Genomic DNA, 16,491 nt, shown 5'->3' with positions numbered 1-16,491 from the left:
CCCATTGAGAGCACCTTGTCCACATCCCCACTGAATTAAACCATGCCTCTTCCAGTCAGGGCAGCATCAAATTGCCAGCTCCTGGAAGATGGCAGCTCAGTCTGAGACACAACGTGTCATACAAGAGAGCTCCCTGACCCAAACCCATTTGAGACAGCCAATAATTATGAGAAGCCACAGAGGCTAAAACTGCATCTATGGCACCTGGTTTCTGTTGCACCACTGCACACTCATTTTTTTTCTTTCTTTTGGACACTGACCATAAATGGGGTGACCTGGCTAGCACCCCTGCTTTTCATTGGTTCTTCTCTCCCTCATTTCTACTTCACAATGATTTATTTTGGGAACTTTATACAATAGGGCTTCATAGCTCAGACCAAGAGACCCTACAGTGCAAAGACTATTCCAATCTTGTCCATGCACTTTGCTCCCTTATCCCTACAACACTGAGAGAAAATACTTCAGCCACCTCTGCCCCCACATTCTGGGCCAGTTTATATGATTCTCTGCTTCCAATCCTATCACAGTGTGATGTTATAATAGTACTAAGTACTCCACGTCCTAACAGCAGTGGCCCGACTAGCACACCATGGGCAGACCTATTACAGCCTGTTCAAAGGTCTTCCTGGCCCTTCACTTCCTCCTAGTACTCACCAGCCAATAATACTATACGTTTGGATCAGTGGACTCCCTGTATTGAACCACCTCTCTTGCGTGTGTAAACTAAAATTCCTTTTACAGGCTCCAGATGGGGGAGTTTCATTGTATTCTTCTGAACATTCAAAAAGATACTGTTAAACAGTTGATCAAATGGTGAAAAAAACAACATTAATTCAATTTTTTCTGCAGTATCACACCTGAATAAAATAAAAAATTTACTCACACCACATACTTGAATAATCTAACAGATAATTCACCCAAGGAGGGTATTAGATATGATTACCTACAATTTTTTTGATGAATGAGCTCTGTGAGATATGGTTTACTGAGCTTCTAATGTAAAATGCAGTGTTTATGAAGGTTAATGCTATAGAAAAATATTGTATTATAATAACTCTGCAGGAATCTGAAATCCCGTGTCCAGCATTCTATATAAAGAGTGATTATTGACCTTTGTTTTCAATGGGTGCCAGTTGTTTCTTGTCACTGTGAATTTTCAAAATAACTATGCACTAACTTTTTATTTTTTTTACAGTCTGTTCTTCAGTAATCTTGCATCTTCTGCTCCTGTAACCTTAAAGCCACAATAACTGCTTTTATAGTTTAAAATCTGTGTTCTTCCAGTATATATAGGGGCAGCCGTAACATCCAAACTAACCCAAAGATCAGAGAGTTTCACTTTACCACAGCAGAGCTAATAGCTGCTAAAAGTAAAAACTAAAATCTGATAGAAGAAACACCTACTTGATACCAGGTAATGACATATGAATACATTCATGACACAACGGTTGGAACTCATAGTGTCTAACAATAAAAAAACAAACCCTACAGCAAGGCAAAAGGTGATATGATTTAGTACAGTCTGACTTCTAGAGATATTGTGAAGAGCTCACCCAATCCTGAATTTTAATAGCTGTTCTTTTACAATATTTGATCTATTGTATATGTTGTAAGGGAGTTATCAGTCAACCAGTCAATTTTTGAATTAAAATGAATTTTCAAAAAAACAAAGTAGTTTCCGTTCAAACTGACAATGCACTAGTGAGATGTGGTTTCTATTTGCATGTTGCTCTTCAGTAAGTACCTTGTGTGGTAGAAATTTAACATCTCTCTATATATAAAAGAAAATCCTGGAATGGAAAGCAAATGCAAGGCTACGATACGTTATCATCTTGAAAGACATTTTAAAGACCCGCAAGACCAAGGAGACTTGCCACGGTGCGTTTCGCGGGGACCGTAAACATGAGACTTGGTGCCAAGAGATTGTCCCAGGGTGGTAGCAAAAAGGACAGCGGCTGTACAGGCTTTAAAAAGATCGAAGGGTAGCGCGACAGCAGCTCCCCCCCCACCGAACGTGAGCAGCATTATACATCCTGCAAGAAAGAATTCAACCACGCCCGGGGCCAGAAATAAAAGACAGGTATTGCTTTTACAACGTCACGCGAGACCACACAGTGAGCCATCATTTAAAACAAGTCAACAGACCTCTAAGCTAGCAGTTGTTGGATTGCTTTTGGCAGGCAAGCATCATGTGCTCCGAGCTCTTAAAACAACGATATGTGACAGGCAGAAGAGGCAGCTAGCAAGTAGCAAAAAGACAGCAAATGATCCAAGGGCATATCCTTAGTGTAACGTTCAGCTGCAACACCCTTCACAACACAAGCAGTATTATACATCTGGGAAGAAAGAGCTGTAACCACGCGCAGGGCAGGAAATAAAGAAACAAGTATTGTTTTTACAAAAGTTTTTAAAGTAAAAGTGAAAAAAATGCATATGTAACAATTCACAAGAAAATAACAATCTCTTTAAACTGTAGATTGCCTGCCTAAGGTAAAGTCATGCCTGATGAATTGGGACATGGGAATGAGAGGTCCTTTCATCGGTTTAGCGCTATTTCAGATGTGGAATGGCAAAATGTAGGGGAGGCAGCTTGATGAATGAGGTCTCCAGGACTTAAAACAAATCCAGATCATATTATGTGATATCATCTAATGTGAAATTCTACTCCGTACTTCTAGAATTTTTATTTTTATACTCTATTGAGGATTTATTCTGTTCTATGTATTGTACTGTATTGTATTGACCCCCTTCTTTTTGACACCCACTGCACGCTCAACCTACCTGGAAAGGGGTCTCTCTTTGAACTGCCTTTCCAAAGGTTTCTTCCATTTTTTTTTTGGGAGTTTTTCCTTGTCTTCTTAGAGGGTCAAGGCTGAGGGGCTGTCAAGAGGCAGGGCCTGTTAAAGCCCATTGCGGCACTTTTTGTGTAATTTTGGGCTATATAAAAAATAAATTGTATTGTATATCCGGTAAACCAAACATGGGGGTTGGCGAGCGAAGCGAGCAGGGGGCAGAGCCCCCTAGTCTTAAATAAAGAAATGTCCTCTAATAGGACAAATCAGTTATCAGGCAGGAGAAAAGCTGTCCGTTGTATCTTTTATTTATTTCTTGAAGGGAACATTCTTCAAAAGCAGTCTGTTACACCATAGTCAGAATGATCAGAATGGTCAGAGAAACAAAGAATAGAGGTTCATTTTATAAAGTGTTGAATTTACATACAGTGTCAATCAATGCATATATTTTACTCTGGTTGGTTCGTTGGTTTACACCCAAATGATTTATATAAAAGTGTATTATATTATATTCTGGTTCTTCTTATACCTTTTGAGATGGGCTACCACCCTTGAAATTTCTGTTCATATAACATCTGTCCATTCTCATTGTTTACAGGACATCTGCTGATTTCTTAGTCATCGCTTAGTCATCCTTCAGTGCATTTTGTATATTACATCAACCTTTGTTCTGGTACATTATTTACTTGACCATCTCAGTATTTTTCCTAAACGAATTCTTATATTTCAGTGTACATTTTGTTGTTCACTTGACCTTTATCTGGTTTCCTGGTGTGCCTGAACAGGTTTCTGACATTTATTAAGCCTTTAGGCTATTTCTTTAAGATGAATGCTATGTTACCCAAAAATTATTCTTCCACACTCCCCCCTTTGAGACTTGTTAAAGTTCCACTAAAACTGTAAGGAATGATTTCCTACTGAACCCCTATTCCTAATCTGTATAAAACGTGTGTATACTAAATAGTTCCCCCTTAGAGGCTAAAAAGAAGTAAAAGATCCCTAGCTAGCTGAATTTGGGGAATAACAGAAATTTGTGAATCATTAATACTTAAGATAAATCACATACATCAGTAATAGCTAATAAAATCAATAATAGTGAACATAAAAAATCAAGTTAAACAATAACATGTATCAAAATCCATTTTACTCAAGAGTATACAGGCATTACATGCTTTCCCCTATAAATCTCAGATTTGTGTCCCATAACGTCATAACTTTCAAATACAATGATAAAACATTGTAAACAACTATTTGATTTCCTTCTTATCTAACAAACATTATCTATCTTAGTTCACAGAAGTGTACCTAGTCCTATATTTTTCATCAATGTTGTTGTTGGTGGTGATACAGACAGCCCAAGTATTTACTTTAAAAACTTCCAAAGTCCATAGTTTATGGTGCCAATGATGTGTACAATATTAACCAGAGATAGAATCCTTATATAAACAACCATGCTCACATTCTTGTGCTCTCATCCACAAAGTTGCCCCAATTTACATCCTGCTGCAGCCTTAAATTATATGATCACCTTTGCTGAATAAAAACAGCTATCTTGCTAAAAGTAGGTGTCAATCCTCCCTTCAGAAGATGTCAGCACTACTCTCATTAGTGCAAGCCATTGGCTTATGTCATGGTCACATTAACATTGCAAGGCTTGTATCCAAGCTTCTTATTGATGTTAAACTCTTCTGCCACCAGCTGGGATCCTTGGTTTGTATCTGGGCTTTCCAATTTCACAAACTGCTCACTCACCACTCCTTGCATAAGACACTCCATCTCTGTTGTGATAAATTCTTACTTTGTTTTGCTAACTTCTATATTACTTAGGCCCAAAAAGCCATAATAATTATTCGTCTTGTATCGCCACCAACTATTTCTGTCTATACGGCCCTAATTACCCCAGTTCCTAAAAATACTTAGGACTATCCCACAAAGTTCTTTTCCCTTATACCATGTTCTACAAACTTTAAAGGTTTGCACTATACACTGCATCTAATTTAGCATGTTTAAATCTTAAAACCCAATTCCATAAAATTTGTGTCCTAATGTTGCATCTAATCCTAATGCAAAATTCTGAATACATTAATATTCATATTTGTTCCATCCTTCTGTATCAATTACTATTACACATTCTTTATGAGAAAAAACAATAGTTATCAAACAAATGGTTAGTTTTGCTTGTATCAAGAGACTTCTAGTTTAAACTTTATCTTCACCTTATATCAATAGATTTTGACATTTTGTCCTGAGTATCTCTATTCCCAAAACATTTGACTGCCCCTAAAGTTTACTGTCATTCTTTACTGGTAACAAATTTCCCTTTATGTTACTATTAGTTCAGTTATCAAAATTCATAACCAAGAAAGCTTAAAATTGGGCTTACTTTTAACAGGTAATACCACAAATGCTAATAATCATGTGTTAAATTTTGATTAATAGTCCAAATTACATACAAACAATATTCCTTAAAGCTTTAAGTATCAATAGACTCAGATGTACTAGAAACATCTAAAAATATTTACTCTTTACTCTAAGTGCTGACCATGTTATGCTAATCCATCCATCCATTTTCCAACCCGAACACAGGGTCACGGGGGTCTGCCGGAGCCAATCCCAGCCAACACAGGGCACAAGGCAGGAACCAATCCTGGGCAGGGTGCCAACCCACCGCAGTACACTACTCCAAATGCTCAAATTCATAGTAATAGTGCAGTATTATTTCTATTAAAAAAAAGTCCCAAATATTCAATAAATACATATTGCTTATGAAAAGGAATTAATTTGCCTTGCAGTGTTTGCAGATCATTAGTCTTTCCTCCTATACCATGCATAACTCCATGGTTCAAATCCTCTTTAAAAGACGTTGCTGCAGAAAAATACAGATTAGGTTGTGATTCCAACTCCTAGGGCAAGAAGAATTCAAGTACTTGGTCAACAACTGTCATAAAATTGCAAATGAGTGGACTAAATCACCCACAATGGCATGGTCCACGTCTTGATCCCCTCTGGTATGGCTTGCTTCTCCTTGGGAGGCGGATGATTTATTTTTCTGCAGACCTTTAGCACAGCTCAGTCTCCTGGTTCAAATTCAAGTGCTTTCATAAAAAACATACTAGGAAAAATAGCTTTTACCTGCAGGTGTAAAGACATAAAAGTTTTGCTCCATATTATTCAGCATTGCAATGCTTTAAATTTTTAAGCGTTACTCATGGATTCCAAAATATCTCAAGGTGTTAGGCCTGTTTCTTTGGGGGTACCCCTTATCAAAAATAACGGTAGCGGTAAAACAGATGGTCATTTTATCCAGTCTTTGTCTCTTAGGCAATTTGTTTTTTATGGTCAAAAATCAATTCTGCAGCTGGTATGCACAATGCAGACGTTTCCACTCTTTGTAGTAATTATGTTCAAAAAGTAGATCCCTCAATAAAAAAATTCTCTATAGTTGTATCTAGTTTTTCTAGTAAATCATCACAATACAAAAAAAGTCAATCTTAATATATATTTACCAAAGGAAAAACATTCAATTGTATCAAAATATTCATACTATTTGCACATAACCTTTAACTAAATATCAATCTTTCCCACCTTAGAGGGAGTATGGTAAGAGCCGAATGTTGTAGTTCTCCTATAGAGAACACAAATATGTACAGGAGTTGCAAACCAAACAAAAGAAAAGAGAAAGTAGAGTGGTGTGGAGGTTATACCATACCATACCATTTTTATTTGTTAAGCGCTTAAAAACACAGCATTACAACTGACCGAAGCGCTGTACAGTTAAAACAAGCAAGACTAAAAGCAAAATATTAAAAACAAACATTAAGAGAGAATTAAAACAGAGACATTAAAAAACAGGTCAGGGGACCCAATAAAACAGAGAAATAGCAAAAAGCAAGTGGGAATAAGACAGGTTAAGAATTAAAAGCCAATGTGAAGAAGTACGTTTTTAGGTGTGATTTGAATGTGGTGACTGAAGCGGCTTGCCTAACCACTAAAGGTAAGGAGTTCCAGAGCTTGGGTGCACAGACAGAAAAAGCCCTTTCACCACGAGCTTTAAAACGTGCCTTGGGAACGGTTAGGAGCAGCTGATCTGCGGATCTAAGAACACGAGGGGGATTGTGACGATGGAGCAAGACACTCAAGTAGGCAGGGGCTAGACCATTTAGTGCCTTATAGGTTAAGAGGAGTATCTTAAAATCAATTCTGAAGCTAACCGGCAGCCAGTGTAGGGTTTTTAAAATCGGTGTAATGTGTTGGCTTCTGCTGCTTCCAGTTAAAAGTCTTGCAGCCGCATTTTGAACCAATTGGAGTCTAGAAAGAGTGGCTTTACTAATACCATATAGGCAGGAATTAGAATAGTCGAGCCGGGACGTAATGAATGCATGGATTACTGATTCCAGGAGGTGGTAAGGCAGAATTGGTTTGAGTTTGACAATTCGCCTGAGATGGAAAAAGCAGGATTTTACTGTGCTGTTGACTTGAGCATCCATTTTCAGGACCATATCCATTTTGATTCCAAGATTGGAAACAGACGAAGTTACTGGAATGGGAAGAAAGTCGAGGTCAAGGGGTAGGGTCTGTTTGCAGTCGGGACTAAAAACAATGACCTCGGTTTTTGAATCGTTCAGGTGAAGGAAGTTTACAGCCAGCCAGTCCTTAATGTCAGATAAGCAGTTGAGAAGAGGTTTAGTGGAGTCAGTTGACTTGAGGGAGAAATAAATTTGGCAGTCATCAGCATATAGGTGATACGAGATTGCATGTTTTCTAAAAATTGCACCTAAAGGCAGGATGTAAATTGAAAAAAGTAGTGGCCCCAAAATGGAACCCTGGGGGACACCACATGGGAGTGGGACTGATTCAGATGGAAAATCATCTATTATTAGTTAAAGAGTTGTGTACTGTGGAGGTTAAAAATTATTTTTAAATTATTCTTCCACACTTGCTGCAAAAAAAAAAAAATTATGAATTAGACACACAGACAGATCTGAAATTTCAGACTATACATTCTTGAACAAAGGATACATATTGAAGCTCTGGTGGAAAAAAGACTGAAACTGCACTCTACTAAACTAGAACAGTATAAATTCTTCAAAGCATGGATTCCAAAGGTGCTAGTAACATTATTTACAATTTTTATTTCATACTGATTAAATATCACTTGACAGATTTGCTAATTATAATGACTGAGACTAGCAACATGCTGCATTTTGTTCAAATATGAAAGAAATAATTTCACAGGACTCCCTAGGCATAAAAATAAACTTCAACTTCAATTTGAGCTTGAACCAAGCACAGGTTATATACGTTAATGATAAAAAAAAATCACATTTATCATTAGTTATGTTTTCATGTTCATAAAATTAGTTAACTGATGGTCAGTGCTGCCGCCTCCTAACTCTAGAAGTGCTGGTTTAATTTCTGGTCTTTCACATTTTATGTGGAGTTTACAATTCTGTGTTTCTAATAAACATCTGGTTCTCTGAAATACTGTAATGGAAGATTAGATTATAATTTATTTGTCCCCAAGGGGAAATAAAAATTTTACAGAAGTTCACAAAAATTTAAAAAAATAAATACAACAATCTCACTAAACACACATTAAAACATCTGGCTTTTTATAACAGAGAGCTAGTGCTGTCAATAACAGGTCAGACACCTGCTCAAATTACGCCATACTGTATTTAAAATCATTAATATTTGAACAGAGCCGGTCCAGCTTGTAGTGTCCATGAATGGAATATGATTACTAGACACTTGACTTATTGTTTGAAGATATTGTAAATCATTAATCAAAAATATATTCTAAATGAAAAAAACAAAGAGAAAGGTATGGTATGGTGTGGCACCTGGAAGAAGAAAACATCATGTTTAGAAAAATGGTGGATGGAGAGAAGCACTTTTTAAAATGGTTACTGACATTTTAATGCCTTTAAGGTTATAGAAGGACTGTGCAACTCTTATAATTTCCAATTTTGACATTCTCTCACCTTTAAGAAGGAAATAAATGGCAAGAGCATATTAATAGTCAGAATTGGCAGTAAAGAATAGGGAATTGGGTGACAAAAAATGTGCTACAGGCATTAGATCTAATGGGTCTCTTTCTTTTATTGTGTAAAGGGTTTTCATGTGTATTTACTTTTCCCTCACAGTTTCAAGGCATGGTTCTTGGTAAAGTATCAACTTCAGAATGGTATGGTGTGAATGAATGTACTTCTAGCAGTGCCCTTGTGTTGCATCTAAGGCGTGTTACTTGTGAGTAGTGTTTGGATTCAAAGCACCCTGACTAAAGTATAATAAATGCAGGTAGGCAGAACCATGAATCCTGTGGAAATACCAATAAATGCATGAGAAATAGGACATACAGGACTGAAAGGAAACCAGTCCTATTTCTCAAGATGCTGAATGGCAGGAAATAGTTGAGGTCTTGCCCATGATTAAGCAGTGCCATCTGTGTGAAAGCAACTATGGGCATCCAAGCTCTAAACTGAAAGTTCAACTGTGCAATTGCTCTTAAATTAACAGAAGGCATGATGGAATAGAGGTACTAGGTTTCAATAAGTAATATCAGAGATGACATGACTTAACACATCAACCGCAATCATATAACTATTTTGTTGCCACTAGCAATAGGGAGATATATACTGTACATATACATGATTTTTGTTTCACAGTTATTGACTATTTTCACTGTCTTTGCATATCAGGAACTTATTAAATATAGCACAGCATTGTGTTATTTTTTTTATATTATTTGTTATTTGTGCTTATATTAGTTTTATTGTTATGCACAATGGCAGAAAATTATACCATGAAAATATTTGTTTATTCACAGATGTGGCCATGTTTTGCCTCTGAATTCATGGGTAACCTCATTTAACTGGACTGCTTGTTATAATGCTATGAGGTTGTTGTGCATATGATGCACATGCCATTTGAGCCATGATATGTAAAGTGTTTGGTCACGTTAGTAAGTGTCTGAATGACAGAATGAATGACTGTCTAGCATATGAGCAAAAGGAGTCATGGTGGCTTACTCTATTATTTACTCCATTTTGAACTTTTGAGTATGAATTCTGATTCACAGTTTGGTTAAGGTTTCTTGATACTTTTGTTATCTCTACTCTGGCCACTCTTTTTGGTTACCCCCAAAAACTACAACATTGTCTCTATCACTGTTATTATTCTTTCAAAGCCACATATCCATTTCTGTGTTCCAGGTATGATATTTGGTTATTCCTGAAGGCACTTGCTTGATTCCTTACTCAGTGCTTTCCATATGGCTGCAGAAACTATCATGCAGTGCAGTTTGCATTTTACATAGATTCCACACAGTAATCAAGATGATTCTTTTGTATAAGTCAGGAGGAGGAAAGGAAAGAAAAACTTTAGAACTACATTAATGGTGTCACACACGTGCGGTTAGGAGGCAGCTAAATGGTTTGAGTAAGTATAATACTACATCAGACCAGGGGGGTGGCGGAGTGTGCTGTCTCTCTCAGTTCCTTGCAGACCTTACCCAGGAAATCCCGCCAGGTCCCAGCATCTCTGACAACGTCACTTCTGATGATTTCACTTCCGGTTCCGGCGCCTCTGATGACTTCACGTCCGGTTCTGGCATAGATGACATAATTTCCTCCATCAGCCCTTAAAACAGCCATCTTACCTCCACATATTCAGTTTTGTTTTGGACTCAGTCTTGTAAACTACTCAATCATTTTTCAACCTTTTGCAGCCAGGATCATAATATATGGGTGGCTGCCCCAAACATTTTTGACTGTCTGGAGTTTTTTTGTGACAATGGTAAATAACAAAGCAGTCTAATGTACAAGTATTATATACATAGATGGTGTGCAACAAATAAAAATCAAAGGAGTTACAATTAATTTTATGTAAATGTTATATAGTTAAAAAATTCTTATGTTTTCTGTACTAAATATTTAATTTTTTATTTTATTTGGCTTAGCGTAGGAGAAAGTAGGCTTAGTGGTGAAAGCGTTAAAAGGAAATGTCAGGCAGTAGCACTATAAAACTCTTTGTCTCCCAAGATCAGTCATCCTTACCAAATTTTCCTAAACATGGAAGCAGATGTTATAAGTTCAGAGACACGACATTTTAGCGTAGATAAAATTAAAGTTAGATTTAAAGAGTTTTCAGAATTCATTTTTACTGGAGTTTGAGGAATGTACTGGAAAAAATAAAGACAAGCTGCTGACTTTATAGAAAAAATAACATCTTTTCAAATACAGCCCGCCTTCTGAAATGAAGGCCATCTGTAGAAATATATTCTGCTTCTGTCCATTTCAAAAGATACCTTTTCGTATGTCTGCTGATGTGAAGAAAAATAACAAGAAGCTTAAAAGCAATGGCAAAGATCTAACAGTAGACAAAAGAACTATCAGTCTGGCTACATTCTGAAAAAGTGAAAACCTTTATTTGAATTTAACAGAAAAAAAACTGAATACTAAAGTAAGTACAGAGATTTTTGTTCTAATTAAAAGTGTTACTTTACTGAATGCATGTGCTGAATTCTGTGCACTTCTTCTGATTCAGACAATCTTTGCCTTTTCTGTATGTTTTTTTTCTTTCATAAAGAATGCAGCAGTCTGCCTTAACAGATGTACTCCATGTTTGATAAATGGACTTTAATTCTCACTACTGAAACTGTGGAATCTAAACACAAGCCTTCACTCATCTGTAAACAAGCTGATAAGATAAAAAGTTGGACTGCAAGATAAAGGGGAGTTCATAAGGACACACACACTGTACATTTCAGCAGACACAGCACAAAAGGAATTTAGAAATACAGGGGTATTAAAAGTGGATGCTGTTTGGCATTGTGCCAACAGACCAATCAGGGAAATCAGCCAGAGTTCAACTAAGCGTTTGAAGACAGTTTTCTTTCAATGTTTTTTCAAGATAAATAAATGGTTTTCATTTTTTTCTGAAGAGGCTCCTGTTTATCTAAAAGTTTTATTACTTCAATTAAACATAATGCAGTAAACAGATAACTTGAGAAAGAAATACAATATGTATTTCTGTAATATTGAACAGTATGATGGAACAGTAGCTAACACTGCTTCTTTACAAATTCCAATCAATACTATGACATACATATGACATGTTTATGTTTTTTATGCCAAAGATGTACAGGATACTGTTAGTTGATTGGCGACATGGAATGGGCCCCGAATGAAAAGTACATATAGCATGATGTAATGGGCTCTGTGCATGTTGGCAGCTGAGTAATGCCCTCATGCTGCATGTCATGCAATACAATAAATGAATTTGAAAAGTGGACGAATCCAAAGATACTGTACATTTATTTTTGTTTTTCAGAGGTAAATATCTATTGTATGCACTCTTGTGGAACAGTGGCTCAAGCAGTTGCATTTCTACACTGAGGGCCACCAGATGTTGTGCCAAATAAGTAATTTAACTTATCATAAAGATGGTTACAAACAGTCTCGGCCTTGTCATAAGCAATTGTTTTCCAAGTTTCTATCATATGTTCAGTGTAATTACTTATCTAGAAAAATACTGGTTTTTATAGCATGTGAAATTGTCTCCATGCTGATTTTCACCCACCACTGATGAGGACCATACAAATTTGATAAAGTCACCAAGGAAGTCTATGTGTGCTCCTTCCACTTCTTGGGAAAGGGACCAGTAGTATGATGCCCTTGTTTCAAAAAATCAAATAATCCTGGTGCAGAAATAACAAGCATGTATACAAAAAATGATTTTTCCAGTTGTTTACTGGCATCACGCTGACAAGCAAAAACCAGGCCAAATGGCAGTCAGCACCTCTACCAGATGTGCAGTATGTGTATGTAGTCTGTGTATTATGTAATGTTATTTGAGTTGTCCTTTCTTACCTGTTTGATTCTAAACTTTAGGTGTTGTTATTTCAGTCTAGTCAGTTTGTAGCCAATAGATTTTCATGAGCAGTCGAAGGTTCAGAGGATCTCATTTTACTTAGCATTTAAATCAATATGGTCATATTTTATTAAAGGAGGATGATGACAGATGGTATTACAATGACCTGATGCCAGTCAAGGCAGACTATGCACCAGAATGCCATTGTTAGATTGATTTTTTTGTCACGTGAAAGGTGTGTTAAAGTAAATGTCATGCTAGTGTGAAAGAAAATTTAACTGCTTGCAAGCTACTAAGGGGTAAAAGCTGTTTTTGCTATAACGGCAGGTTATTCATACAGGCTTCTGTCATAAGACAGGTTGCAGTAAGCTGACCAAGGACAACTTCTTTATTTAGAAGGTGTCCGTTCTTTAGGGCCCCTTTTGCAATGCACACAAAATAGAAATGGTTACCAATTATACAATGTAAAATTAAATGCTTAGATAAACATATTGTGTTTATTGATAAGTAAGGGGAAGGTGGAGGGAGGAAAATTATTAAAAGTCGAGTGAAACAGGGGAACTTTGCTCTTCTGTCTTGCAACGTGGAATCCACGTACTCATCTGTGACTGAATAAAGACTGATTGTTTGAACTATTCCTGTCTTCCTCGGGGATTACTTCCACACTAGTCATTAGTAAAAGAGGGAGAAATTTTACTTAAGAATGTTTATGTTAGAGACGTCTGCACAAGTATAGGAAACTTCTAGTATGGCCCCACTACAGTTTTCATGCCAAAAATGCTATTCGATCACTGTATGGTACATGACATTAGATTTATTTACTAACAAAAAAATGTATGAATAGTTCACAGTAGGTACTGTATAGAAAATGCATTTTTAGAAAATCTTGTGAAAAAAACAGACAGCATAAAAATGTCTATTTTTCCATCAAATGTTGACTCTAAGAGTTAAACACCAGGCTGGAAGCACTACATTCAATATCAATTAGAATTTCAATAAGATTTAAATAGTACTAGTATGACAAAAGGCTATATTACTCAAAACCAAAGTAATGTAGACAAAGAAGCTCATTTGATCCTGTTAGACAAGTGTCAACTTGCTGTGACCACAAAGGTGTTAATTCACACAGCTCAGCCACATACCGACAGTTCTCCAGCAGGCAAGAATAGGCTGACTTACCATAGGGTAGAACGCCTCCCTATAAGTCCCCCAAAGTAATTTTGCAGATTTGTGTGAGCTACAGAAAAAAACAGACAGGGTGGTAATATCAATGAATGTTTAAACAAGTCTGTTATCCAGAAGGCAAGTCCAAATAAAACAGGCAAGAGTTCATATTAGGACAGACTAATAGATAACAAGGCAAAAGCAGAATGGATAAATTAAAAAAATATAAACTGAAAACAGCAAGAGGTCAAAAACAGAAAATGTAAACAAGAACATAAATGCTAATTAAACTCAAATGAGCCAAAGAATAATATTGGGGGAAATCGCTAAATAAAGGGAAATCTGGAAATCATCAAATTCCTCATCAATGCCACCAAGCAAAACTCCCCTTCTTAGTTCTCCTACTTACGAAGCAATAGACATAATAGTGAGGAGCCGGAGGACCCCAGGCCCATTCCTAAAGTACAGTGGGTTTCAATTCTGGCATTCATCTGCAGATATCTAAGGACTCTGATAAATACAGATGTGAGTGAGTTTCCCAAAACATTTTAGCAATAAGAACATCATAAACTCTTCGGATCATAAGATGTATTATTAATTTAAGAGCATTTCCTCAAATTCATCAAAACTGAAGTGGTGCCTTAAAATCATCATAATTTGCCCTCATGGCTCACGATTTATTAATTGCTCACTGTTTCATAAACTGACTACCTTTTGTGCAAACCATAGTGACAGACTATAGCCACACACAATACACATAAAGTTAACATATAACAGTTCTTTGAACATTTTGAGTACTAAAGTTTATACTTGCGATTACATAATTTATAGGAGATTTTATAGATAAATCATAAAGTGATTTTTTATAATTTCTTCTGTTAAGCTAAGACTCTGTATTCTAAGGTTGCCGCTAGCCTTACACTGAATAAGAGGATTTCTGTATTGCAGGTGGTTATGGGGAAAAGCTGGAAGAAAAAATGAAAGATGGGAATTTGGAGTCAGTTCATTTAGGAAGAGACAGTATGACTGAAGGAAAAAACCTACTCAGAAGAGTACCCATTGAATTCTGTGTTTGTGTCTCTGACTACCACCTTACAGACCCAACACTTTCACATAATATACATTAAATCCTTGGGTTGTAGCTGATATCTATTTACACTTCTAGCCTCTTTGAGTCTAGTAACATCTGCTGTAAAGGTTCTTTGTACTGAATGTACAAGTGATTTGCAATCACAAAGGACTTTTTAAGTATATTATGGGAATGGCCTGGGAGAAGAGCATCACAATCATTCATAAATTGTCAGGTGTCATCAGATTTTCATGTTAGCTGTGCAGTGCTGCTATTGTTGTGTGTGCAGTTCTTCCCAATAAAGAAAATATGTCATGCTGGGTGGAGTTGGAAATGTCAGAATTGCTTATTTTAGAGGAAAATGAGTATAGCAGGCTGTTATGGAGGCTAGGCAGACCATCTGAACTGCATGTTTCTAATTAAAAACTGGTACAATCTCATAACACTGAGGTATTTCCCATATATTTTAGAAATTACAACTTTGTATTTCCACACTTTGTAGTGTGGAAATATTGAATGCGTAATGAAATTTATGTATTATCTTCACTTATGGTCTGCATATAAAAATAACTAAACATAATAAATACATAAAGAAACAATTCAAAAATAGCCAGAAGGCTGTCCAAGTAGTATCTATGTTTCTGAAAGGCAGTAAAGTTAAGTTGTTATGTACTGTTCATGCACTTATATTGCTTGGTATCTGGTCCAACTTTTGCTTTTTCTTGCTGTTGGATAGGCCTCCACATGCCATAATAAAGAAAACACTCTGTTGTCATATGAAAGAAGAACAACTTTGTCCTTAGATAAATGTGATTTTGTTTTACAGTTTGTTTCCATCATTTCATTTGTGTTTGTCTTAATTACAAAAGGTGTCCAATATTGTATTATTTATACACTTGATATTAATTGCTTCTTAAATTATGATGTCATATTTACTTCATATTACTTTCTACAACTTTATTTCATCCCAGTGGATGACCAAAAATGACACCTTATAATAAAAGAATTGTCAGTTGATTATTTTTCAGTTCACATGTCATACTTTTTGTTGAATGACTTCAGGAGTGTGGTTAATAAAGTCAGACTTTATGATGACGTGCTAAATGGCCACCTTAGGGTGATTTTAGGGAACCCACATAAAAGTAATATCGATGTTGCATACGTAAATCAAAGTTGCTTGTTAACCTCTAACATTAATTGTTTTAGGGAAACTCTTTAGTTTGATTCCAGGGTGTCTAAACGATCAAAGAGATCAGTAGATAATATAAAAAATTATTGTTTGTCATCTTTTAAGATCATGATCTTATTGTATGATGTCTCCAGAGATAATTAAATATCTCCTGAATATTGTCTTTAAAATATAAATTGGGAGGTAGCTGGATTGCTTACTCATGTTTTTTTGTGATCTTACTTGACAAAGATGAAGAAACCACTGGACATAAGAACATCAGACATCTGACAAACGAGAGGAGACCATTCAGACCATCAAGCCCATTTTTTAACTAATAGTTAAGCTTTCCCAAAAATGAATGTTTAATAGCACATCGTCTCTTTTTGTGCCTCTGTGCTAATAAAGAAGAATTCTGTTTTATC

The sequence above is a fragment of the Erpetoichthys calabaricus genome, chromosome 12 (genome assembly GCF_900747795.2).
Source record: "Erpetoichthys calabaricus chromosome 12, fErpCal1.3, whole genome shotgun sequence".
Classification (NCBI taxonomy): domain Eukaryota; kingdom Metazoa; phylum Chordata; class Cladistia; order Polypteriformes; family Polypteridae; genus Erpetoichthys; species Erpetoichthys calabaricus.
The sequence above is the reverse complement of the archived record's forward strand: the minus strand, read 5'-3'. Positions refer to the sequence as shown.